The 26843-nt window shown below is 44.7% G+C and overlaps 1 protein-coding gene and 1 pseudogene across 1 annotated transcript in view; both read right to left on the bottom strand.

Annotated features, from left to right (window-relative positions):
* Positions 1 to 26500, bottom strand: part of FRMD4B (FERM domain containing 4B) — a 361154-nt gene extending 334654 nt beyond the window's left edge. The window contains exon 1 of the mRNA XM_009200361.4: positions 26071 to 26500. The gene's annotated coding sequence lies outside the window, so the exon portion shown is untranslated. The remainder of the gene's footprint in view (positions 1 to 26070) is intronic.
* LOC110742483 lies at positions 17727 to 22648 on the bottom strand (annotated as a pseudogene).
* Positions 26501 to 26843: the final 343 nt, after the last annotated feature.

Below are 26843 nucleotides of genomic sequence, written 5' to 3'. Positions count from 1 at the left end.
ATAGTTTCTAGGTGGAAAATATAATGCCGAAATAAGATTGCTAAATTAGAAACAATGCTGGTTAATGTCATGCACTGCATTAAACCTGTAACTTTTGGGATTAACATCTCTCATGAACAAAATCATCTGCATCTTTGAGTAAGCAGAGTAACCGCCCCCAAAAGATAGCCATGTCTTGGCCAGATGCAGTGGCTCATGCTTGTGCTTTGTGAGGCTGATACCGGAGGATCACTGGGGCTAGGAGTTCAAGACCAGCCTGGGCAACAAAGAGAGACTCCATCTCTACAAAAAATTTAAAAATTAGCCAGGTGTGGTGGTGCATGCCTATAGTCCCAACTACTCAGGAGGCCGAGGCAGGAGGACTGCTTCAACCCAGGGGTTTGAGGCTGTGGTGAGCAATGATGGCATTACTGCACTCTAGTGTGGGCAACAGACCAAGACTCTATCTCTAAGATAATAATAATAATAAAGATTTCCATGCCCTAATTCTGGAAACTGCAGATACATCATTTACACGACAAAAGAGGTTTTGTTGCAGATGTGATAAAGTTAAGGATCTTAATATGGGGATATTATTTAGGTGAGCCCAATGTAGTAATAAGAATCCTAATAAGAGAAAGGAGGCAAGAGGGTCAAAGTCAAAAAGAGATTGGAAGATGTTATACTGCAACTTTGAAAATTGAGAAAGGAGCCCAAAGTCAAGGAATATAGGCAGCTCCTAGAAGGTAGAAAACGCAAAGGAACAGGTTTTCCCCCTGGAAATTCCAGAAGGAATGCAACCCTGCCAACATCTTGATTTTAGCCCAGTGAAACCCGGCAAGGACTTCTGAGCTGCACAGCTGTAATGCAATAAATTTGTGCTTATATTAAACCATTCAACTTGTGGTAATTTGTCATGGCAGCAATAGGAAACTAATACAATCTCTACCAGAGAGAAGTCATCAGATCTTATCAGTTTTCTATGAGTTAACATTTAACACTATAGAATCTGGTCTCTAAGCAATAATTAATCATCAGTCCAACAAAGTTATTATTCCCTAGAGAGCTGGAAAACTGCTGGGTGGGTTTGATGGAACAGAGCTCTAATAGGGTGTTTAACAGTCATCTTTTTGCTGTATTCTCACATCTTGGATAACCTTTCTTAACATGTCTTTGCTGTGGCCATATTTCTCTCAGAAGCATTCACATACTTCTATACCTATCCTCCCTCTGGAGGGTAGCATTGTTACTGCACACTAACCCATTATTTGGGGGCCTTTGATAGCTTTGGACTCTTTACACATGAGGCCTTTGAAAGGGCAATATCTTAAGGGTGAGATTTAATGATCAGGCAATTTACCTTGCCTTTGGAAGGATTCAGGTCATATCTCTGATACTAATGCTACTTTCTGTTAAACATTTCTTAAAAATCCATTGACACCAAAGTTTACACATTAACTGACATTGTTCCTGAAGCCTGAATCTGTAAATGCTTATTTCTTGTTTTTTCAACAATATGCAATATGTATAACATACTCCCTTCATTCCACTTTTTCCTCTGTGATAGTTTGCCCAAATACCACCCAGTGTCAGATTGATTTGTTCAGTCCAACAATCTTCTGAAAAAAAGAGCACCAGTCACATAAATAGGTATCATAAAGATTAAGAAAGAATTGAACAGAGAAAAAAAAATTTTAACTGAAAGTCATGTTAGGATCAGAGATATAACCCAAATCCCTCCAAAGGGAAGGAAAATTGCCTGACCATTAAGTCTCATCCTTAAGATATTGACCTTTCAAAGGTCTCATGTATAATGAGTCCAAAACTATGAAAGGCCCCCAAATAATGGATTAATGGACAGTGACAATGCTACCCTCCAGGGACATGCTGTGAAAAGAACCCGGCTTCCTGACTCCAATCTTCTGCTTTCAAATCCACCCTGCATGCCCCACCCATCCTCTTCTTCAGAAAGCACTTTAACGGCTCACAACATTTTTGAGCCTCCTTACTGCCTTTAACTCAAGTGTGGAACCTCACATGCCTCTGTTACCTATCTGGCTCCATTCCCATTGCACATGTTCCAAGAAACCCCTGCTGGCCTAGTGCAGTGGTTTTCATACTTAAGTGTCCATGAACATCACCCGGAGGGTTTGCAAAAACAGCTTGCTAGGCTCCATCACAGAGTTTCTGATTCTGTAGAGAGCAAAACTCAAGAATCTGCATTTGTAGCAAGTCCCCAAGAGATGCTGCTGCTGCTGCTGGTTTAGACATCAAACTTTGAGAACCACAGGAATCTGAGCTCTGGGCTACTCCTTTTTAAAAAAAACTCAGAATAGGCCGCGCGCGGTGGCCCAAGCCTGTAATCCCAGCACTTTGGGAGGCCGAGGCGGGCGGATCACGAGGTCAGGAGATGGAGACCACTCTGGCTAACACGGTGAAACCCCGTCTCTACTAAAAAATACAAAAAATTAGTCAGACGCGGTGGTGGGCGCCCGTAGTCCCAGCTACTCGGGAGGCTGAGGCAGGAGAATGGCGTGAACCCGGGAGGCAGAGCTTGCAGTGAGCCGAGATTGCGCCACTGCACTCCAGCCGGGGCAACAGAGCGAGACTCTGTCTCAAAGGAAAAAAAAAATAGGGAAAAGGCAAGACCATATACGATTTGATGCTAGAAATGACAGTATTCTATTTCTACTATCCTTTTCTTAAAGAACTCCATGGTCCACATGGTAGCAGAGAATATGACACCTGGTGTTATCTCCCCTTCCACCCCTTGGACCACGGCTGGCTGGAGCAAAGATCGACCCCTGACCAAGTTAGACCAATCCCACATGTTTGGAACAAAGATTTTGAAGGTGTCAGAGTTACCTGTGGGGAGCTATATAATGTTTAGGACTGAGCCCTGTGCAAGTCAAGGAAGGTAGGCTGGAGAGACAAGGAGGGAAACAAGATCAGCCCCCTGCAGATCTAGAGCAATTCCTGATAAGGTTCTGGTTCCTCTGAGACCCGGATGGACTCTTTGCAAAGAGTGCCGGTAGATTCTTCTGGGGGCAGTGGTTCTCAAATACACCCGTGCAGAGGCAACATCCAGGCAGCTTGTTTCTGTGTTGACATCTCAGATTCCCCTCTAAAGAATATGTTGAGAAGGTGTGGGCATGGCACAGGAATGGGGATGTTTAACAAGCACCCCAGTGATCTTGATGGAAGTCTGTGGGTTATATTCTGAGAAACACTATCCTCCATTTGTTTGTTTGTTTTTAACTCCAGCCCCTTTGAGTGGGTGTCTTGTTCTTAGAATCAAAAAGTACTAATTAAGGCAGTGCATATTACCAAGGTTTGGGAAGTAAAGGCAAGCCACTAGACAAAGTGATATGTGGGTCCTCAGGGATGAGTGAGAATTAGCCAAGTGGAATGTGAATATGCGTATGGCTAGGGAGGGCAGCGGAAAGGTAGGTTGTGCAAAGGACCTCAGTCAAGAGGGAGTATGGTATACCTAAGGATCCAAAATTCAATATGAATAGAGCAGCAGTGTCTGTGTGTGTGTGGCGGGGGCTGGCAGGTGGGTAGAGAGAGAACACTGACCAACAATCAGGAATCCCCCTGTTGGAAAGCAGTCATCCTCTTACTTCTTCCCGTGGGCAATACTCTATTCCTCCTCATGCCTCAGGGATCCTGCTGGCTTTTTGGCTGCTGTCTTCTATTTTCTCTGCCTAGACCCTTTCCCTCTCTGGCTAGCTTCCCTAATATTTCTAGAATCAAAACCCTACATTTTAATTTTTTTATTTCCATAGGTTTTCAGGAGGAAGAGTTGGTATTTGGTTACAGGAGTAAGTTATTTAGGCATATTTGTGGGATTTTTGGTGCACCCATCACCCGAGCAGTGTACACTGAACCCAATTTGTAGTCTTTTATCCCTTACTCCCTCCCACTCTCCCCTGAGTCCCCAAAGTCTACTGTATAATTTTTATGCCTTTGCATCCTCATAGCTTAGCTCCCACTTATGAGTGAGAACATATGATGTTTGGTTTTCCATACCTGAGTTACTTCACTTAGAATAATAGTCTCCAATTTTGTCCAGGTTGCTGAGAATGCCATAAATTCATTCCTTTCTACGGCTGAGTAGTATTCCATCACATATATATATATATCACAGTTTATCCACTCATTGATTGATGGGCATTTGGGCTGGTTCCATATTTTTGCAATTGTGAATTGAAAACCCCACATCTTTAAAGAGTACTTCACGCTAAAGCCTACTGTAAAAGAGATTTCGGGTGTATACCAGACACCTCTTGGGCTGCGCCCTGCAACCTCTCTTCTGGGCTGCTCCCTGTCTCAGCTACACCACAGGTCTCTCTCTCTCCTGCGGCTTGGCATGGGATGGCTGCTGGGAGCCACTCAGTGTGAGGGAGTTAACACCCAAGAAGAAACCCTTGGCCCAAAGGGGACAAGAGCCCATGGAAAAATATTCTTTTTTTCTTCCTGGTGGGTAGAAAATTCTCAGGTGCATTTTACATAGCATCTCAGAGCATCCTCAGTGGGACTGAGGTCTGGTGGCCACTTTCCAATCCTTGCTCCTGCTCCTTGAGATTTCTTCCCAGAATAAACCATAGGCACCCAAGCTCTTAGACAAGCCGACATCAATAATGACCAAAGGGAAGGATTAAGGTCATCAGAATATTAGAAAGGCTTATTTATCTACTCTGGTCTACCTGAAAATGCATATGGGCTTGTTCGGGTCTCTAGTACTCTACATTTTTCACTTTGTTCTAGATATTCCCATGAGAATAACCTTAGTCCTGTCTGGAGTGAGTTTGGATTTTATTCTGGGAATTAGCACTTCCAATCCTATCTGGACCGGATGGGGAGATTCTCTGTGTATAGCTTGATGGAGTCAGTACTGGTTTCTGTTCCTCTTACCTAATCCTCTCAGGGACAGTGAGGGGGGATCCCAGATGGTCCCCCACCCTGCATCAGGGCTGCTCTCCCTCCCACACAGCAGATGTGCACCCACTATGGGGGTCTGGCCGGGCCCTACGACTGAGGAAGGCACTTCGACTTCTGCCTCTGAGGAAATCTTCAGTGAGTCTCACAACAAAATTAACTTCTTGGCAGTCTCTTCTATTGGTCTTTGTGTTAGTTTCTCTGGCCCTCAGAAGTCCTGGCCTCTCCCCTCAGTCTGTATCTCTCTTTCTTAATTGGTTTTTCCCCAAGCGTGTTTTTCCTAGATCAAGCCACCATCATCGCTTGACTGAAGCACGGTTGCAGCTTCCTAGCTAACTTACTGATTGCATTAATCGTTTCCTAACCTAGTAAATATCCCATGTGACTTTTACTTTAAAGTGTGAGTCAGATCATGTCCCTCTCTGCTTAAGAAACTCCATTAACTTCCCATTGTACTTAGAATAAAATACAAATGCTCAACCATGGCCTACAAGGCCATCTTTGATTTAATCGTGCCTCACCACTCCCTCCCCTACTCACTATGTTCCAGCCACACAGGCCCATTCTGTATTCATAAAACCTACCAAGCATGTTCCTACCTCTGGGCCTCTGCACTCACCATACCCTCTTCCTAGGAATAACCACCCCCCAGACATTCCCATGGCGGGGTCCTTCTCAGCTTTCTGGCTCAGCTGAAATGTCATTCCAAAGACAGACTTTCCACAGTAGCTAATCCAAAGTAACATTCCCTCCCCAAGTTGCACCCTCTCGCTCAATCACCTGTTTTTTATGGTCCTCACGGTCCTACACAATTCATGTTACATAGTAGACACTTAATGTTTCCTGAATGAATAAATCAATGAATGAACCCTCTAGCAAGTTGTGAAGGCCACACACATTTATGGGTGATTTAACTACTTTGCTTTTTATTCTAAGACGTGTTCTGACTCAGATTCTTTGGATACGGTAAGGCCTTAGGGTCAAAGACTGCTATTTTAGACATCTATCCATATACTACTCAGTAAGTCATGCTAATGTCCCCAAAACCACCTCCCATATCTCAGTGGGCTAGCACATCAAAGGTTGCTTTCTCATCGTTTCCAGATCCGATGCAGGTCAGCTTGAGGGAGGAGAGGAATTCTGTCATAAAGCTTTTTTCTAGTGAGTCAGCCAAGCCCGGGGGTCTTAGAATCAGGCCCTAGATCTTCTCTATCCAGAAAGCAGATGAGGGCAAAAAATGTCAGGGAAGCAGTGAGTTATCATGGGCAAGCAGTTATTATGGGCAAGGCATAGGCAAAACATTTAACACTTCTATCCACATTCCATTGGTCAGAACGCAGCCTCCTCCTCCCCCATACTCCAGCAAGAGAAGCTGAGCAATGTAATCTGTGTGCCACCCAGGAAGCAAAGAAGTGGAGTTTGGTGAGTATTGGGCCATGTGATAGCCTATTCCATCAGGCTTCAGATGACATTATTTGTCATCTGAAACTGGGGTCTGTCTTGCCAGTCAAGCATGCATTTCCAAGCTAAAGCACCACTGGAGGCTGCTGCTGTTGGAAGGATGTAAGCATGCAATGGATGCAAAAATAGTCCCTTCTCTCGACCTCTTGCATCCCCATCTCCAGCCAATACCTCCCGTGACAGAACCTAATCAGAAGCCAGCTAATAAGGGAGCCTGGCAAATGTAGCTTACAGACTTTGACTCTGGATCACAGTTCAGCGCATAGCAAGGTGGGCCTGGAGATGAGAATCAATAGCTAAATAACCAGCAGAGCGTTGAGCTTATTAATTCAACAGAGATAATTAAGAGGCTTCAAACCCTAGGTTACTTCATAGGTTATTTTTCTAAGGCCTTTTCTAAAGATTCCTCCTCTGAGGGAATAATTTTCAGGAATCCATTCACATACTCAGAAAAGCAAAATACAGGAAAGTGCATTTAAAAGAAAATTTTCTGACCACCTGGAGAGGCCATATAATAACAGGTGAAAAAAAAATTAGAGAAAAATTAAGCACCAAAATATTCACTCCTATGTGCAATGGACAGAATGATCATATCGTATGATTATTCTGCTGGGACGCTGGACTCTATGCATTTGAAAAAGGATGAAGAAATTAATCCATACTCATAAGAGGATGACAGAAGTGGGTAAGTAGTCCTTTAGCACAGGGCTTTAAGCCTTGGAAGCTATTGGAAAGCTCAATGTAAAATAAGGTTAAGGCCCATTCACACGCACAAAGCTGAAATGGCGGGGAAGGCTGGTGGTAGGGGAGGAGCTTAGGGCAGCACTCAGGTATTGGTGTGGGGTACCACACCAATAGAAGACCCTCCCTCTTCTATTTTGACATCATGAGCCCATGCTGTCTGGTTTCAAAGTAGCAAATTGGTTGCTGAAGCTCGTCTTGTTTCAAAGTAGCAAATTGGTTGCTGAAGCTCCAGTCGTGGCATCTGTGTTCTAGACAGCAGAAAGAGGAAATGGAAAGGCAAAAGACTATGCCTCCCACCTGACTCAGCTCCCAACAACAGCCCTTCCTGGAAGTGCCGCAGAGCACAGAGTATTTAATAGTGTGAGAGGATGGGAAATGTGATTTTAAACAGAGCACACTACCCCCCTAACTAAGATTGGGGTTCTGTTACCAAGAATGGGAGAAATGGATGTCAGGCAGGCAACTAGCAGTTGGCCACAAACACTAAGGATGTGGCTTCCCAGGTGAGCCAGGGAAAAGTGCTGACAATGAAGACATTCAGTTCTCCTCTGAGCAGTTGGTTCTGTTACCTTCACTTGCCACCTTTACCACCCTACCCAGGGAGTCCCTCTGTGAGGGATCAGAAGGTACCAGCCAGCAGAGACTGTCCACTTGATCATCAGACATATCCTTTGTCCCAACTAACTGGATTGCATCCTTTACCTAAGATAAACAAATGCTCACCACCATCGTTGGTATGTATAGGAAGGAATATATGCTTATTTACCATAGATGACCCCACCTTTCCAGAATATAGCAAAACCAATTCTAGGTCTCAGAGATAACAAATGTAAAGTTTCTAATCCTGCCTGACTTGGTCAGCAACAGCTCAGTATTATGAATAATGAATAATGATACAAATAACAGTAACAGCCATCCCTCATTGATTGTTGACCATGTGCCAATCACTGTGCTGAGCATCTTATCCTAGAGGCCCACTTGGGAGTATTAAATGTGGAAATGTATCAGTCTGAGAAGAGGTTTAGATTGGTTTTTTATTCAATGTCACCCAGGTGTTAAGTCACAGAGTCAGGATTTAATCCAAATCTTCCTGACTCCAAACTCCATTGATCTTTCAGTTAACTCCAAATTAACTGAGGCTGTCATGTGTTGAGCCTTTGTATTAGTTAGAATGTAGATGCTTGGATTTAATGAAGACCAAAGGAGAGTGGTTTAGATTAATACTGATTCAAGTCCAAGTAGTAAACAGTCTGGCAGCAGTTGGGGGCTGGGTAGTACAGCTCTGCTCCACACAAAGGTGGGGGAACCCATACCCCTTCCATATTGATGCTCTGCCATCCTATGGTTGAAGATGGCTCTCCACACCTCCTTGTTCCAGCTCAAGGGAAGGAAGGAAGAACAAGTAGAAGGTGTTTCCTCTAAATGGGATTAACTCAGAAGTGACAATTCCTCTCACAGTTCTTTAGGCAGAGCTTGGTCACATGGCCACACCAGTGACAAAGAAGTCTAGGAAATGTAGCCCCTACCTTGACAGCCACATGCTCAGACAAAACTAAAAGGTGGGGACTATTTCTAAAAGGAGGAGAGGAAATGGATTTTGGGGACAAAAAGCAGTCTCTGCCAGACTTGCAGATTACATCATAGGAAGAGAGACTGGACTCTTTGGTTCAGAGGAAGAGCTGAGCACTGCCCAACCAAGACCACACAAAATGGGGAACTCTGCTAATGGAGAGCAGGCAGAATGGAAGTGGGACAGCCCAAAACTGCAGCTGGGGCACTGCTCGGTAATTATACACCAGAAGAAACAGTGACCATAAGAGCTGAAAGGAAAACAAGCTGTTATTGTTGTAAGAAAAATAAAACAAAAGTTCTTGCTAATCATGCTACCCAAGTTATACATTTATCCTCCTGGCTCTTGGCCATGATGGAGCTCACAGTCTTTTTTCAGACTCCCCTTTCTCAGAGCACATAGGGTGGGTAGATGTTGGTTTTCTGGACAGGGGAGGAGGTGGGCTGGGTCTTTATGCTGAAAATACCCACTCTGGCTCCTCCCTCTGGACCCAGATCCCAAGGTGGTAGATGTTTTGATGGTACCTCAGTGGGATGGAGCCACTGTTGAAAAGCACTGCAGGAAAGAAGCCAAAGTGGTGGGCTGGGCAGATCTGGCATTATCAGAAGTTCATAATTAACACATGCAGATCCATTTTATGTAGGCTTTGAGGATTCACAAAGGCCCAGGCTAAGCCCTCAAAAGTCTTCTTCCTGTTATATGCACACTCATAGTAGATTCTTTATCAGTGGTAGCCTGAAGCCTGCCACTGTACATCTTGTCTCTAATCTCTTTTTTCCTTTTCCTTTTGAGACCGAGCCTCATTCTTTCACCCAGTCTGGAGTGCAGTGGCACAATCATGGCTCACTGCAGCCTCAACCTCCCTGGGCTCTGGTGATCCTCCCACGTCAGCCTCCTGAGTATCTGGGACTACAGATGTGTGCCACCATGCCTGGCTAAGTTTTGTGTTTTTTTTTTTTTAGAGATGGGGTTTTGCCATGTTGCCCAGGCTAGTGTCAAACTTCTGGGCTCAAGCGATCTGCCTGCCTTGGCCTCTCAAAGTGCTGGGATTACAGGTGTGAGCCACCATGCCCGGTCTGTCTCTAATTCTTAAAACCACCATAGCAGGTGCTTTTGGCATCCCTCCCACTCCCTTGTCCTTACCATTTCAGAGCACAGTGGCTTGCTTCCAAATGCCAGCACCTGAATTCCTCTGCTGAGGACTTTCTTGTGCTGCTAGAGTCCTACTTTGCCAAGCTCGGGATACAACATATGCACCTACAAATTATTATAACACTCCACCTCGCAGAAGTAGCCCTCAGTTAACTGCTCTCAGGAATTGGTATATAAATACCTCGGCTCCCTCAGATTTTCCCTCAGATGGGAAAATTTGTAGGTACATGCACTCCACTGGTTCCCAGAGCCTCCCCAGTGGGAACAAGCTCTAATAGCCTATGGTGGTAATTGAATTGATAACATACTTTTTCAGGGGCTGCCTTCTATTCCGTGTCATTTCCTGACTGCCCAACTGATGTTTCCAGGACTTCCCAAATAAACTACTTGTAGTCTATCTCAGAATCTGCTTCCGGGAGATCTTAAATAAGACACCCTGTGAAATAAGTTATGATTCCCATGAGGGTAACAGGCTGGCACCATAAAAAGCGCACTGGCTCTGGAGTCAGAATGACCCAGATTTGAATTCCAGTTTCATCCCTTACCAGCTGTGTGGGGCTGAGAAAATTGTTAGGTTCTGGTGTCTCCATTTTCTGGTCTGTTAAATGAAGTCAATTATACCCACCTTGCAGAACCGGACAGCTTTCAATAAAACGATTCCTCTGATTTCCCTAACACTGTCCCCAGAACATAACAGGCACTCAACAAGAGTTACTTTTCTTCCCTTCTGTCTCCATTTTACAAATAAGGAAACTGAAACTCAGGAAGGTTTCCTGACCTGCACAAGGTTAAAAAGTTGGTTAAGTGACAGATCTTGGATTCAAACACAAATATCCTCATTCCAAATCTACTTAAAACTTTTCCACTGTGCCTCCCATATCCACTTCAGGGCCTAAATTTCCTGACTTGATACACAAAATCATTTTAAACTTCAAATTCCCAGGTCTTTCTTTCCCATTGTGCTCTGCAGATACCACACCTGGCTTCTGATCCTCAGAGATTTCCACATTCTGGTGCCATTCACACCCTTTGCTATTTGTGCCCTCCATCCTGGGGCATGGCTCTCTTTCTCTCTCTCCCGCATTCAGCTGTTACACACACTTTTAATTTGGGGGTAAAGATTTTCACAAGTTCATCTCTGGGTAAAATATAACATCACTGAAAATAGATGAAAATGCAGGAAAAAAGGATTACAGGTAACTCAGGGACAAATAAATGTACATTTGAATGTTTTACTCTTAGACAAAGGTGAGAAGTCCTTTCCTGGCTCCCCTTTGAAGAGAACACCCAGAACCCTTCCGGGGTGGAGCGCAAACGTGCCAAGCACCTGCTGCTTCTTGGTGAGTGAGTGGAGGTCCCAAAAAGGAAGAAATACCCAATGTTTCCAAATTAACTCCCCCAACAAATAGTGCTGTTACCCAGCAGCCCAGCCAAAAGCAAAGCAGAGGCAAAGACAAAAAGGAAAACCAAAGTCATTCTGTTCAACTCACTCGGATTTTTGCAATTAGAAATCTAGAAAAAAGCTATTTTTATTTCCAACTTTACATTTGGGCTAATTTTTAAAATATAATACTATTGGAAATATGTTTATATTGCAGGAACATAATCTTTCAGGGGTTGAACTTTGAAAGGTCCTATGTGTGACCTCACCTACAGTACAGTGACCAACCTGTCGTGGTTTTAGTACTAAAAGTCCCTTGTCCCAGAAAATTTCTTAGTCCTGGGTAAACAGAAATGGTTGGTCACCCAATTAGAATACAAATTTGATTCTCAAGTCTGTTCTTTTAAAATATAAATCTTCTTAGGCAGGTCAAAACAATTCACCAGTGGTAATTTAGGGTTCTGATAGCTTCTCACAAAATACCCCACAAAAATGGTCCCCAATTTAAAAATCCATGAGGATCTCCTATTAAAGGAATCACAAATGCAGACACTGATAGAGACAAGATTTCAACAAGTGAAGAAACCAATTTGCATAAAATCGTCCAGTCTACTCTTTACTTATACAAGGAAATAGAATCTCATTCTTCCAGAAACCCACAGCCCATTTAGTCCATTACCTTCCCTCCTTTGATAGACATGGGATGGACAAATATCTCTCTACCCGAGAAAAACTGCTCAAGTGTGATTTTTAAAAAAGGGCAATTCTCATTGGGACTCAATGGCAAGGATTATGAGGACTATGGGTTTCCTTCCCTATCTTCCTTTCTTTCTTTCTCTTTCTCTCTTCCTTCCTTCCTCCCTCCCTCTCCCTCCTTTCCTTCCTTCCTTCCTCTTTCCTTCTCTCTCTCTCTCTTTTTCTTTCCTTTTCCTTTCTCTCTCTCCCTCTTTTTTTTCTTTTTTTGAGACAGTCTCACTCTGTCACCCAGGCTGGAGTTCAGTGGTGCAATCCTGGCTTACTGCAGCCTTGACTTTGTGGACTCTAGTGATCCTCCTGCCTCAGCCTCCTGAATAGCTGCATCTACAGGTCCATGCCACCATGCTTGATTAATTTTTTATATATTTTTTAGTAGAGATGGGGTTTTGTCATGTTGCTCAGGCTGCTCTCAAATTCTTGGGTTCAAGAAATCCACCTGCCTTGGCTTCCCAAATGCTGGGATTGTAGGAGCCACCACACCCAGCCTATGGTTTTCTTAGTCTGGATTCCTCCAGAAGCCAACCCCAGATAAGGATTCAAATGTAAGGTATTTATCTGAGAGGTCATCCCGGGAAACAATAGTGGGACACTGCATAAGTGAGACAAGAAAGATAAGGGCACACACATACACAAAAAGGACTAGCCTATTAAGTCACCTATCACCATGGGCCAGCGGAGCTTAACCCCATGAGGAAACTCTGGGAAAAGGTGTACAATATATACCCCTTAGTTTCACTGGATGGGCAAGGGAGCTGGAGTATCCACAGGCCAAACCCTGTTCATTGTTGGAGGGAATGGATGTTAATTCCCCTGCATTTCCAGCCCACCACTTCCACAGCCAGAGAAAATCCTCAGACAAACCAATGCAGGTGCTGGCAGCGGAAGTGAAGCTGGCATGCACGACCACGGCCAGGGCAAAGATGTAGGGTTAGCCACCAGCAGCATCTGCTACAGCAATCAATGCAGAACCCATGAGCCACCATAGCTCTGTGCTAGTCAGTTGCTGCCATGTGGGAATGCAGCCAGTGTTGCTAGAGTTTCTGAATTTTTATAAGAAACCAGGGATCCAGATTGTTTTGTGGAATTTCCTGATTCATACTTGCTATTGATTGATTTAAATATTTTAAAAACAGTCTAGGGAATAACCAAGCATGTCTATAGGCAGAATGTAGCCTATGGGCTATCAGTTTGCATCCACTACTCTAGTTTAACCTCCTTATTTTATAGATAAGGAGACCAAGGCCCTAGAGGACAGTGACTTGACTCAGGGGATGCTGCAGATTACCACTTGTCTGGGTTCTGCAACCAGTTCCCTTAACTCCCAGGCCAGAGTTCTTCCTAACCCACTGTACTGCCCACTCTCTCCTCTCCACACCCATCCTCAAAGGGCAGGAGCCTTATCCCTGCCCTCCACTGCACTCAGAGCAAAGGAAGTTTCCCTTTCTTCCATCAAAGCACTAAATATTTTGTCTCACTAGAAATGTATTCCTTACTATTCTTAATTTCACAGAAGTTAGACAGTACTTATTTTGTCCTGGGCACCCTTCTAAGTACTTTACAAATAATTACTTTCATTCTCAAAGCAACCATATGAAGTAAGGATTATTATTTTCCCAGTCTTAAATATGGACAACTGAAAGGCAGAGAGGTTAAGATACTTGCCTGAGTTGAAGTAGTGATGGAATTAGGAGACAAATTTTGGCAGCTATCTCCAGAGCCACAGATTGACAACCACTACTCGACACTGACTCTCAATCACCTACCTATTTAGACTCTTATAATACCCCAATTGGACCTTTTTTTCTATGATAACAGGAATTGGCACAGGATGGGCTCATGGGCCAACATCTACCCCCTGCTTGCTTTTGTAATAACAAGTACACCAGAATACAGTCACATCCATTAATTTATGTATCGTCTGCAGCCATTCTTGCCCTACAACGGCAGGATTGAGGAGTTGCAATACAGGCCACAGGGCCCACGAAGCCTGTTTTATTTAGTGCTATAGCTTGGATAAGGGTTGTTTGTCCCCACCAAATCTTATGTTGAAATTTAATCCCCGATGTTGGAGGTGGGTCCTAATGGGTAGTGTTTGTGTCACGGGGATGGATCCCTCATGACTAGATTAATGCCTTCACTCAAAGGTGAGTGAGTTCTCACTCTGTTAGTTTTCACAAGAGCTAGTTGTTAAAGAGTCTGACATGCCCCAACCCTCACCTTTCCCCTCCTCTCTCATCATGTAATCTCTGCACACACCAGCTCCCATTCCCTTCTACCATGAGTGGAAGCAGCCTGACCAGATGCAGCCCTATCTTGGACTTTCCAGCCATCAGAATCATGAGTCAAATAAAACCTTTTTTTTTTTTTTTTAAATAAATTACCCTGCCTCAGGTATACCTTTACAGTAACACAAAATGAACTAAGACATTTAGTATCTGGCCCTCCACAGAAAAGGTCTGCCAACTTCTGCATTACAGAATTGCCAAGCTTTCCTCTGACTGCAAGTTTCTTGATTGTGCTGCTTAATCATAATGCAGAAAATCCTATAATCCCTCCCAAAGCCTTAGCATACACAGCGATGAATTCACAGGTTAGACTTCTAGAAACTGCAAATATGCAGATGTCTGGGAACCCAGAAATCATCAAAAATACCCTCAGAACTCCACTTAAGGAAAAACATAACAGTAAGTTCCACGAAATAGGCACAGACTTAATCTTGGGTCCTTACCTGGGCAAAGGCTTTTAAAGCAACAGGACAGACAGAAATACCCAAAGAGGGGTAGAGAGGAGAAATAGAAGAAGTAGCTTTTACAACAACTGGCAATAGGCATCTTGCAGTTAGAGAGACATGGGTTCAAATCTCAACTCTACCACTTACGACTTATCTCTTAAACTTCAATTTTTACCTGTAAAGTAGGAGGAATAATAATGATCATTTCTTGGAGTGGGGTGGACAGTTTAGCCAAGATTATAATGTATATGAATTCTTAGCATCCTACCTGGGATTTGCTAACTACTCAGAGGAGCTCTATTATTAGTAATAAAGGTAACTCTAAAAGAACATGGATCTGTGACTATTTACACAGAGGCTCTCAATCCCACACAATTCAGCTGTCAAATAATAACAGGATTACAGCACAGAACAAAAAGCAATCTTTATCATGATAACCCCAAGTCAGGAAAAGATGTAGCCACATTATATGCACCCAGCAAAAAAAAGTAAAGAAGCATGTGCTATGTTTTCATCAAAGAAAGTTTAAGCAAAAAATCATGTGTGTACAAAGAGATAAGCTTCAATCACCTGGAAAAATCACATAAGTGAAACAAATTACTTATTCCTTGACAACACTATATAAATGAAACTGTACACATGGTAGAAAAAATGTTTGCATTGTAGGCTCTGCAAGAAGACAAAGTTACATTTCCCACTCATCGTTTAGTGAAAGCATCTATGGAATAGCATGAAGCCTTGCTGACAAACTGCCAATTTTTAAATACCCTTTATTAGCATCATTTTCATAGCTTTTCTCTGAGATCCAGAAAAGATCAAAGATCAGTTTCCAGGATGCTTTTCCAAGTGTAATCAAGTTCAGTGCTAGAAAGTACAATGAGAACCACTCACGATCTGAACTGTTTAAAGCATCTGAATCGTTGCAAAAACAATTTCTTCCTCTTAATGTGTTTGAATCAAACTTTTGACCTCTAGTAAACTGGATGCCCCATTCTTTCAGGCAGTAAAAGAGCAGCTAGACTGGGAACCTGGAGGTATATAAAACACTACACTACTTTTTTTTCCTCTTAAAAATACAAATTGAATTACTTTAACACAGTTGGAGCAAATGACCATGATATGTCCTCAATTTAAGTCTTACAGCCCAACTGGGATGGCGTTCTGTGTTCCCAGTCTAGGGGCACATGGTTTTCATTAGTTTGTCAGGATTCTGCATTTCAGTTTGCACATTTAAATAAATGCAATTAGTTCATTTGTGATGGCCCCACATACCCTTATCTTTTCTGATTTATTGAATAAGCCACACTCTCTTAATGTTTTGAGATTTGTCTAAATACTAAAAGGTTATTTGATATGACAAGTTACACAAAATACCACTTTTACTGCATGGCAAATAATTATACTGAAACTATCCACTGATACACCACTGCTTAGGAAGCCTTTTAAGTGCATCTATCTGACATTTAAAAAAAAATTAAAGTGAGACTAGTCCAGCCAACACAGACAAAGTGCAGGGTGCACACTTCTGGTTGTTCATAGCATAAAATGTTTAGAGGTGGAAGGACCTCAAGTGTCAATACCCATTTGACAAATCCAGAGAGCTAATAAGCATGTTTCTGGTCAGTCTGCTGCCAAAGTGGGATCAGAACTTGGCCTTCCTGGTTCTTGATTCAGTGCCAACTCCAGCTCCCCTCTCTCCCCAGCCCCTCCTTTATCTGGCAGAACTCGGGTTGAGTATTACACTTGGATGAAGCAGGGCCAAAGCTGGCCGTACATGCTTTGTGCCTGTCCCGCATTCTGGTCACATATGAGCCTTCTGCTCTTTTGCAAAGACTGAATTGATGGGATGGGCTCAGTCAGGTGCAACAAGGGAAGCCCGACAATAATCCTCAGCCACATCCATTGCTGGGTCCCCCACCGATGCTGTCGGCTGTTATAAGCACCAGCTGGAAGATGGATGCTGGTATTTCCAGAAAGACCTTTTGAATCAGGAGGGGCTGTGGCAGGCCCCATGCTGTGGCAAGAGCATAATTATTTCCAATAACTGTCTGTCTAGGCTACTTAGTGATTTCCAAAGCCAAGCTCCTCCTCACTGTGACAACACATTCAGTGTTTATCTGGGGGAGTTTTGCACTTACTTCTTATGGAAGATCACAATGCCGAAAATTCCATTCTGGTAATAGTTTAGTCAGCAAGGCAGAAAGGAATGACATCTTTTATAAATAATGATTAAGGACAACCTATTTGATAACTTTGGATGCTTGTTCAGGATCTGTTGTAGGGGGCAATAGTCTCATTTGGAACAATATGAACCATTAGAATCTTCTGGGAGGCAGGCTCTTGGGAGAAAAAGGCAAGCTCTTATGCTGAGACTGCCAAGGACAACAAAAAGCAGAGACTTTTGCAGCATGGTAGCAAAGAGCACAAACTCCATTCTGAGTTTGAATTCCAGGTGTGTCACTTACTAGCTGTGTAATTTTGGGCAAGTCACTTGCCCACTCCAAGCCTCAGTTTCCACCTCTGCAGAATGTGGGTTACTGTGGGTCATTGTGGAGATGGAATTAAATGCTGCTTGGAAAGTATTTGGCAAATGCCTGGCATCTGGCACTTATAGGGGCTCAATAAAAGGTAGCCATTATCATCAGACACCAGTTAGTGGGGCTTGTGCTTTGAAAAGGGGACTTATTCTTATCCGACCTTCCATGCTGATTCTCTGTGTTCATCAGATTGTTGCTGAAAACTCCATTTGGGCCTTTTTTGAGGCTTCCCTGCTACTTCTGTCCTTCCTCCTACTTGTCAAATGCTCTGAAACTCTCCACTTGCTGTGCAAATCTTTCAGGCCCAAGCGCAATGCCATCCCGTGCACCCCCTGCTACCATGCAGCAGCTCCAGACAGATCACCATACCTCTCATTTGGTGTCTGGATAGGGGAGTTCACCTTCCATGTTCATTCACATCTCCTTTCCCTGACATGATTACGCTTCTGGGAGATAGGGATTTGCCTTATATATCCTCTACAGCACTTAATACATGCCCAAGAGTCTTCCAGGTTCCCTGATCCCTTGCTACACAAAGTATGGTCCACAGACCAGCACCATTGGCATCACTTGGAGCTTGTTAGAAATGCAGTCTCAGGCCCCATCCCAGATCTGCCGAATCAGAATCTGATCCCCAAGTGGTTCATGTGCACCAAGTTCAGGAAACATCTCTCCAGTCCAGTATTTCCCAGACTTCAGTCATTCACATCTTCCCTTCATAGGTTTTGCCATTTTCCAGTACTATCTACACTATGTTTTACCTAATACGTATTTTTACACTGACATGATTTCTTTCTCAGCCTCGTTCTGAGCAATACTATTCAATCTGTTAATAGTTTGTTCAGCAAGGCAGAAAGGAATATAATCTTTTGCAAGACATGAAGGTATAGGTGAATTTTTTTTTCTGGTGCACATTAAAATAAATAGCCAATAAGGAAAAATGTTTCTCTATCTATCATCTAAAATTAACTCATATACCACCAGGGATACGCCTACCCACTTTAGCAAACACAGCTCTAGACTTTTTGTAGCTGGATTAGAAGACATCTAAGTCCAGTGCTCCTGAACTGGGTCTGTGCCCACTCAGCATGGTTATCCTACGGGGTGAATGCACTTGTCTTCAAGACAGAGATGGTTGTGGGAGGCTGAAAACCTAGGTTCTAGCCCTGCACCATCCCTTAATGACTTGTCATGTCACAGCCTCTCTTTGGGGCTTACTTTTACGGGTTAGCTGATCTCAAGGCTCCCTTCCAAGTCAAAAAATATGACATTATAATTATGAGATCAAAGGCTCTGGAGTCAGAATGACCTGGAGTTGAAACTAAAGCTCCATTACTTGTTCATTTCATTGAATCTCAGTTTTCCTCATCTGTAAAATGAACAATAAGCGGACATAACACCCATCTCAGAGGATTTGTAAGAAGAAAGAAGACAACTGAAAAATGCCTAGCTTAAAATGTGGCACATAGTTGGTGTTCAACAAATAATATGAATTACTAATTTTTTCCTAGCCTCTACAAAGCACAAATAATAATGGCTAGAATGTTTTTAGTATTTACTCCACCACAGTTACTACATTAAACACTTCTTTATATTTTGTCACTTAATCCTCAAAATAACCTGATGAGATGGGAATTCTTATAATCCCCACTTTATGGATGAAGAAATTGAGGCACAAAAAAGGTTAAGTCACTTGGTCAAAGCACACCTTTAGTAAGAAGCAAAGATGGATCTGAGTGTAGATCCTCTGAAGCTACAGCCAGTATTCACAACAATGACCTGTCCTGCCTTCTTATAAAACACTAGTCAACATACACACTTTGCCAACTCAACAAATATTATGTGATTTTGGCCAAGTGGCAACCGCATAACCAGTTTCCTTGGCTGTATAGTGAGGGGTGTTAGGAGTCCCCACCTCATAGGGTGTGGTGTGCATTGAATGAGGGCACCCTCATGGACATCACAGAGCAATTCCCAGCATAAGTGAATTGGTAACCATGTGTTGCCATTGTTACCATTAGTTCTACTATTATTTGTTGAGCCTTTACATCTGCACAAGATTTTGTGTGTATGTGTTGGGGGTGGGGGAAAGAAACAAAAGTCTTTATTGATAAATAGCTTACGATGAAATAAATAGAGCAGTGGTTTGTTGAAGAATGAAAACTAGGGCAGAGGTTCGGTCTCTCTCCACCCCTGCCTCCGGCCCTAGGATACAGCCCTCTGGCTAGACACTTGGGATGAGGAGACTGTAATGGGCAGTCCAGCTTTTCCTGAGCCCTTGGGGGTCTCTGTCTTCCTGGACAGGTGTGCAGGCACCACCTTGGAGCCACTGTCCTTAGCAGCAGAAGCAGACTTAGCGTTTGGCCCCTGCCCAGCCCCCTAGGCAGCTGCCCTTTAGGAGCCTTGGCCTTGGCCTGCCACCTTCTGGTTGAGGAAGCAGCACCATTCTTGACCTTGCTGACAGTGGGTTTTGAACTCTTACTCCCAGCTTTGGTTTTCCTGTGGTCCTCAGCATCTCCTTGGCTGCTCCTGCTGCCTTTGGCCTTTGCCTTCCTACTGAGCCTGCTGGCACTGGAAGGGGCCTGCGTGGCCTTGTCTGGCTTGGGGGTGCCTTCCTAGCCTCGCCCGGCTGTGGCCTGGTGTCCTTGGCCGTGCCGCCTTGCTTGTGGGCCTTCTCTGTGGCTGCACCTGGCTTGGGAGGAGCCTTCTGCACCTCTGCTGGCCTCGTGGCTGCCTTCTTCACCTTGCCCACGTTGGGAGGATCCTCCTTGGCCTTACTTGGTTTCTTGGGGTCCTTCCCCTTGGCCTCTCCCGCTCTCCTGGGGACCGTCAAGGGGCCATCTTCCTGGGCTGGATTTTCCTCTTGAGCTTGGGATCTAATTTGAAGCTGCCAGTGGCCCCCCTGGCTTTGGAGTTGAGGGGTCTGGCGAGGAGGCTGCGGCACGTGCCAGTGGCCAGCACCTGCTTCAGCAGGTACTTGAAGCGGTGGACATCCAATGTTGGGTACTTGTGCAGGATGTACAGCTTGATGGCTACCGCCGACGAGCCCCAGCGCTGCTCCCCCACCTGCAGAGCCTCTACCACCCTGTGGGGGGTGGGGGAGCTGGGAGGAGGGGAGGACGGTGAGGGGGTAGGAGGCGGCACCCCACCGGGAAGCTGCTGCAGCTCAGGTCTGGCTTTTCAGATTCAGGAGAATCTGGCTTTTCAGATTCAGGAGACCTGGATGATCCTGCTATGGAAGTCAGAAGGAGGGTGAGGTGCCGCTGGTAACGCTCCGGGGAGGGGAGGCATCTGGAGTTTTAGCTTTCAGTTATGGTAAGGACTTCCTCAGTTTAATTATTTTAATTTTTTATTTTTTGAGACAGAGTCTTGCTGTGTTGCTCAGGCTGGAGTGCAACGGCACTATCACGGCTCACTGCAGCCTCAACCTCCTGGGCTCAAGTGATCCTTCCACCTCAGTCTTCTGAGTAGCTGGGATTACAGGAATGTGCCACCACAGCCAGGTAATTTTTAAAATTTGAAGTACGGATGAGGTCTTCCTAGGTTGCCTAGTCTGGTCTTGAACTCCCAGGCTCAAGCAATCCTCCTGCCCCGGCCTCCCAAAATGTTGGGATTATAGTGCACCCCACCAGGAATTCTTTATCACATAATTTAATCTATTAAATAGATGCCTACTCATGGCCCCCTAAAACAGTAGCCTTTATACATGGGATGGCCATATAATTTATCGTCCAAACTGGAGGCATAGACATTAACAAGGATTGACCCAGGCAAGCCAGCATGATCACCCTACTTCTAGGGCCCCTCTGCTATGAGTGAACATTGTCCCCACAGCTGTACACACTAGGGCCCCCTTTCCCATTGGATAACTGTACATAAAGTGACAGAGGACAATTAAAAGCAGCACATCTCTAAGGACAAAGTAACACAGACCCAAATAAAGACCTCAAGGCTGAAGAGCTGCAGAATAGAGCACTCATTTGCCCTGGGCTTTAAGGAGGTGTATTCTTCAAATACTTTGCTCTAAGACACTACTTAAATAACTGCTTTCATTAGATTAGCACAGCAAATTGATTCAAATAAATGTCTTCCAAGATTTGCACATAAATGAAAACAGGATCACAATCACCCCCTTGTAAGAGGTTTTGGGACGGCTGTGGGTTTTTAATCAATATATCTGCCTTTTTCTTCTCAGTGTCATTGGAAAATAAAGTAACTACTATCAATTTGACTTGTTCTGCATCTTGATCTCATAAGTCCTGATATTGACCATGTTAAAAGTGACAGCTAAAGTTTTCCTTACACACATGAAAAATCGTATCGTATTGATAACCTATTTGCCTGAATACAATTCAGCTCATTTTCCATTATTTGGGGCATCAAAAAGAAGAAGAATCAGCCTATGTGCATTAGGCACTTGTACCCTGTGGTGAATATTTATTCCAGACTTTCTTAGCCTTAATTTCCCCCTTTTTCCACAACTGTATTCATGTGACAGTCCAGCCCGCTGATGCCCTCCATCTAGACGGTCTGGGTAGGACTCCACTGCTGGGGCAAAGCCCTCAACCTCTGCAGAAGCCACTTAACACAGATTTCCTCCAGCTGTGCTAACTGGGCGAATCAGAGCTCATTTTGAAACTTTTTGTTCAACAACTGGGGAAGGGGAGTTTTTTGGTTGCTGGACTTGAACTTGAAACTGCGTAAACCACCAAGTGCTATACAGTCATCTTGTCACCCAAGAAGGACCCCAATACACAGAGGCAAGAAGAAAAAGGCAGACCTGAGGAATGAAAAGAAACCAGATCCTGAAGTCACTGTTTAGTCCTAAGCAAGATGCTCTTGAAGTCAGTCCTACCCATGTACCTTTTAGTAACCTGAACCCATATGTAAGAAAAAATATATATATTCTATATATGCATATATAATACCCTAATTCCACTTAAATTTGGGTTTGTAACTTATTATCAAAATAGCACTAACAGATACATGCATCCCGTGGCAGTGCTTTTCAAACTTTTTGATGGCTAAGAATCACATTTTATACTGCAACCTAGAATGCACATAGGAGTGACTCAAAGTTTCATGAAATTACAGAACTCTTAGAACATATGATGATGCTGACACTTGTTGTCTTGTTATACCTAAAAAAAATACTGGTAGTAACCCACTAAATGGATTTTATGACTTTCATATTGAAAAAACACTGTCTTATGAGATTAGGTTAAAAATTGATTTCACCAGGAAGAATGGGATAAGAAATGACATGATAATTTCAGTAAATCCAGTCATTGGGGAGAATAAGAGATTTGGCCTCTAAATTACCTAGAGGGTTTATCAAACATCTGGCAACAGAAAATTGTTATCTTACCACTTCTCTCTAACTGCCCATGGCACATATTTGTCAGAAGAGGAGAAAAAAAAACATTTTACTGGCTTAGAAATACATGAATTATCCCCCCAGAATCTTCCATCTAAAACAAAATCACAACCACATCTAACAACCACATACGTAAGTAAAGGAAGATACATGTAAGACTTGCTGATGCGCTCAGTACATTATTTATCTATAGGCTGATAGTCATTTCAGTGAGCCTCAGCAGGCCCGAACATATACAAATAGTGCATTCATGATACGATCAGATCTCTGGGGCAGATTTAAAGGGAGAAATAGAGAGAGAGATCACTTGCAGTATAAGCCTCAAACCTTCACTTATGTGTGTAAGATAACTATGAAGATTTCCTGCTAGACAATTACTGCAGGCTGGATAAGGCAGGGTATTTTTAACTGTTTTCCACGTACCCTATTTGTATTGTAAGTTAGCCAAAACTTTTTTTTGTCTGCTCAAAGCATGCAGAGTCTTGATTAAATCTGTGGAATCAAATGGAGAATTAGGATTCTCAGGCTTGCTGAAACTAGAGGCCAGTGACAATAAACATTACTGAGAAAACTTCAGCTGATTTGACACTTGGGAGTGGCTATGAAGTTAACTCCTCCCACGCTTTTCTAGATTAGGCTCAAATGCAACCATCTGCCTGTTTGAGAAACCCATTCACTTTTCTGCCACTAACATGCAAAGTTATTAATTTCAAAACAAAGTGAAGTTTAATACAGGAAAACAGGATCGTGATCACCATGATCACTTGCACGGGAAAGATCTTCTGAGAACTTTCCCATGGATAATGAAAATTAAACCTCAAAATACAGTATTTAGGTAATTTCTTCATGTTCCAGCACCATATTGTTTAAATGCATTCCACCTGTATTTCTGAATTTAAGCAAATAAAATGTTTGATTAATATTACTTGCAGATGTCACAAACAAGTGATTAAACTTCTACCATTCAATAAGTCCTTGGAGTTGTCTAAATTTTTCTCACCCTTTTAGGAAATGTAAGCACTGTTCAAAAGAGGTGTGTGTGTGTGTGTATGTGTTACTTTTTATTACAACATTTTCAGATTACAAAAAGAAAGAAATGGCCGGGCGCGGTGGTTCACGCCTGTAATCCCAGCACTTTGGGACGCCGAGGCGGGTGGTGGATCGTTTGAAGTCAGGAGTTCAAGCCCAGCCCGGCCAACATGGTGAAACCCCGTCTCTACTAAAAATACAAAAATTAGCCGGGCGTAGTGGCACATGCCTGTAATCCCAGCTACAAGGGAGGCTGAGGGAAGAGAATTGCTTGAGCCTGGGAGGCAGAGCTTGCGGTGAGGCGCGATTGAGCCACTGCAGTCCAGTCTAGGTGACAGAGTTCGGGAAAAAAAAAAAAAAGAAGAAGAAGAATTGTAGAAACACCAATACATCCACCACCTGTTTTGTCACAATTTAGAGACAAAAATACATACAGAGTGCTTACTGAGTGTCAGTCTCTCTTAAACATCTTTTTAAGTTTATTAAAAATATATGGGCCAGGCGCGGTGGCTCACACCTGTAATCCCAGCACTTTGGGAGTCCGAGGCGGGCAGATCACAAGGTCAGGAGATCGAGACCAGCCTGGCTAATGCGGTGGAACCCCGTCTCTACTAAAAATACAAAAAATTAGCCAGGCGTGGTGGCGTGTGCCTGTAATCCCAGCTACTCGGGAGGCTGAGGCAGCAGGAGACTCGCTTGAACCCGGGAGACGGAGGTTGCAGTGAGCTGAGATCGGGCACTTGCACTCCAGCCTGGGCGACAGAGACTCTGTCTCAAAAAATATATATATATATGTATGTGTATATACATATATATGTGTGTATATATACATATATGTGTGTGTATATATACATATACATATGTGTGTATATATGCATATATGTGTATATATACATATATATGGTAGTTATTGTTATTATTTTCTTCATCTGCATTAACACCACCATTGCAGCACATCCCTTTCAGAGGCACTGTCTTGTTAAGAGCCTGGCACCTGAAATTAGATCTTATATAAAGCACAGATTACTGGTGGGACTTCCGGTAAGTTACTTAATCTCTCTCTAGGGCTAGGTTTACCACTTCATGGATTACGGATGATGCCCCAAAAGTGCCTACCAGGATGCCTGGCACACAGTAAGCTCTCTAAACCACCATTCTTCACAGCACGTGTATGACAGATGAAAGTGCGTCTTGGTGAGGTTAAGTAAGGCGAAGCTGCTTTTCTTCCCCTCCAGACATTTGATTTGGAAACCTCACAGATCCATTCCCTTTAGGACGGGAAACAGCATGTTGGGGATCGCGCTATAATCTTGTACACATCTTCCGACTTGGCAAGTAAGTTTCTAGGGGCGCCACTGCCTAATCTCCAAGCATCAACCAGCTTTCCGGAAAGACTGCTGCTATCAGCACCCTAAGGTCTTTTTTCCCGAAAGGCCCTGCCTCTAGTCGCAGCCGTCTGGGTACCAGCAAATACACCAAATCAGTTCGCGAAGTTCAGAGGACTTGGCTCTGGTATGTTTACAAGTCCTAACAGATCGCAGGAATGTTCAGGATAATTATTACTCCACCCAGGAGCGCCCAGCCCAACCCTCTCACATCTGGAAGGAAGCGGCCACACAAAGGAGAGCGAGAGAGAGAGAGACCTCCTCCCGCGGCTGCTTTCTCAGGCCGGAGAAGATTTAATACACGTCTCACCCCTTTTGTGAACAAGAGCAGGCACTGTTCAGTATCTTTCAAAGCACAGGACATCCAATGCAAGGGAAGAGTTTGTCCTCTATTCCAAACGAAATGGCACTTCTCAAAGTAGGAGCTAAAGATTATATTTATTTTTTCCTCCCCAGATGAAAATGAAAAGTGAAATACTCCACAAAATAAGAAGCGATTCACATGCACACTGCCTCTCCAACATAGGAGCGGCTAGGATCTGACACACCTATTTGAAAAGCGCAGCCAAACCAAACCCTTAGTGTCCGCTGCTAACTCCAGGGATTTCCCGCCCCCCTCCCTTTTCGCTGCCTTTTGGAAGTATCTCTGGGGGCCGGATCTGGGCTTCATCAGCTCTTCTCCCGACCTCCCACGAACGCGCGGCAACCAAAGCACGAGGTCCCCGGCGGCGCATTTACAAATCCCACCAACGCCAACGCCTCGAAACCGCCAAACTTCCTGTCTCCATACCACCAAAGCGACCAAAGAGCCGTGCCAAGTGCCCCAGGGACTCCAGCGGAGGCTGCACCAGACCCCGAACCCCAGGGCGGGGTTTTCTACTCTCCCAAGCTCCGGGGATCCGCACCTCCGCTGGGGGTCTCCAAACGTGCGCGCTGCGCCCGGGGCGCACCGGGAGCGCCTGTGGCAGCGTCTTGCGGCCGCGCCCTGGCAGCACGCTTGGGGAGCCTGGGGCGGTCGCCCACCTACCTGCTCCGCCGCCTCCTCCCTGCGGCGCTCCGGGGCTGTAGACCGCTACTTTATTGTCTCGGCTGCGCACTGCGCGGGACCTGGAGACCCAGCTCTGCGCCAGTCCTGCAAGTCCGCTCTGCGCTGTGCCTTTCTCGGCGGCAGCTGCCTTCCTCTTCTTCCTCTTCCTCTCTGTCCAAGCTCCAGTTCAGCACGTGAGCCACGCAGCCCGACTCCCGGGCTCTCTGGGCAGCCAGAGCCTGCCGCATCCCCCGGCCCGGGTCTGCAGGTCGCCCCCGCCACCGCCGCTCGCCGTGCGTCCTCGCTTTGATCCACACTTACAGCTGTGCCCCGGGCCGCCTTTCTCGCGTCCTTCCGTCCTGCCTGCCTCCTTTCGCTGTCAGCCGGGGCTTTCGGCTCCCTCTCTCCCCAGCTGCCCCCGCCCGCCGCCTCTCCGGGGGCTGGGGCGGCCGCTGCCAATGAGGCTCGGCTGATGCGCTGTTCCGGCCCAGTCATTGTATCGGGAGGGGAGGAAGAGGAGGGGGAGAGGGAGGAAGGGAGGGGGCGCCCTCGGCCCCAGCCGCGCGCGGCTGCGGGCTGGGCTAGCCTTCCCCAACAGAGAAAGGGCGCCGGTGCCAGGAGGAGGGGAAAGAGGGGGTCACCAGCCCGCGCCTCTCCATCGCTCCCTCTGACTCCTCCAAGCGCTGGGCGGGACTTGATTCTGCCTCCCCGGCTTCAGGCATCCCAGGACCTGAATGCTGTTGGAATAAAGGGTATGAGGCACCGGTGGCTGA

The sequence above is a fragment of the Papio anubis genome, chromosome 2, assembly GCF_008728515.1.
Source record: "Papio anubis isolate 15944 chromosome 2, Panubis1.0, whole genome shotgun sequence".
NCBI lineage: Eukaryota > Metazoa > Chordata > Mammalia > Primates > Cercopithecidae > Papio > Papio anubis.
This window is presented reverse-complemented; position numbering and strand designations above follow the sequence as displayed.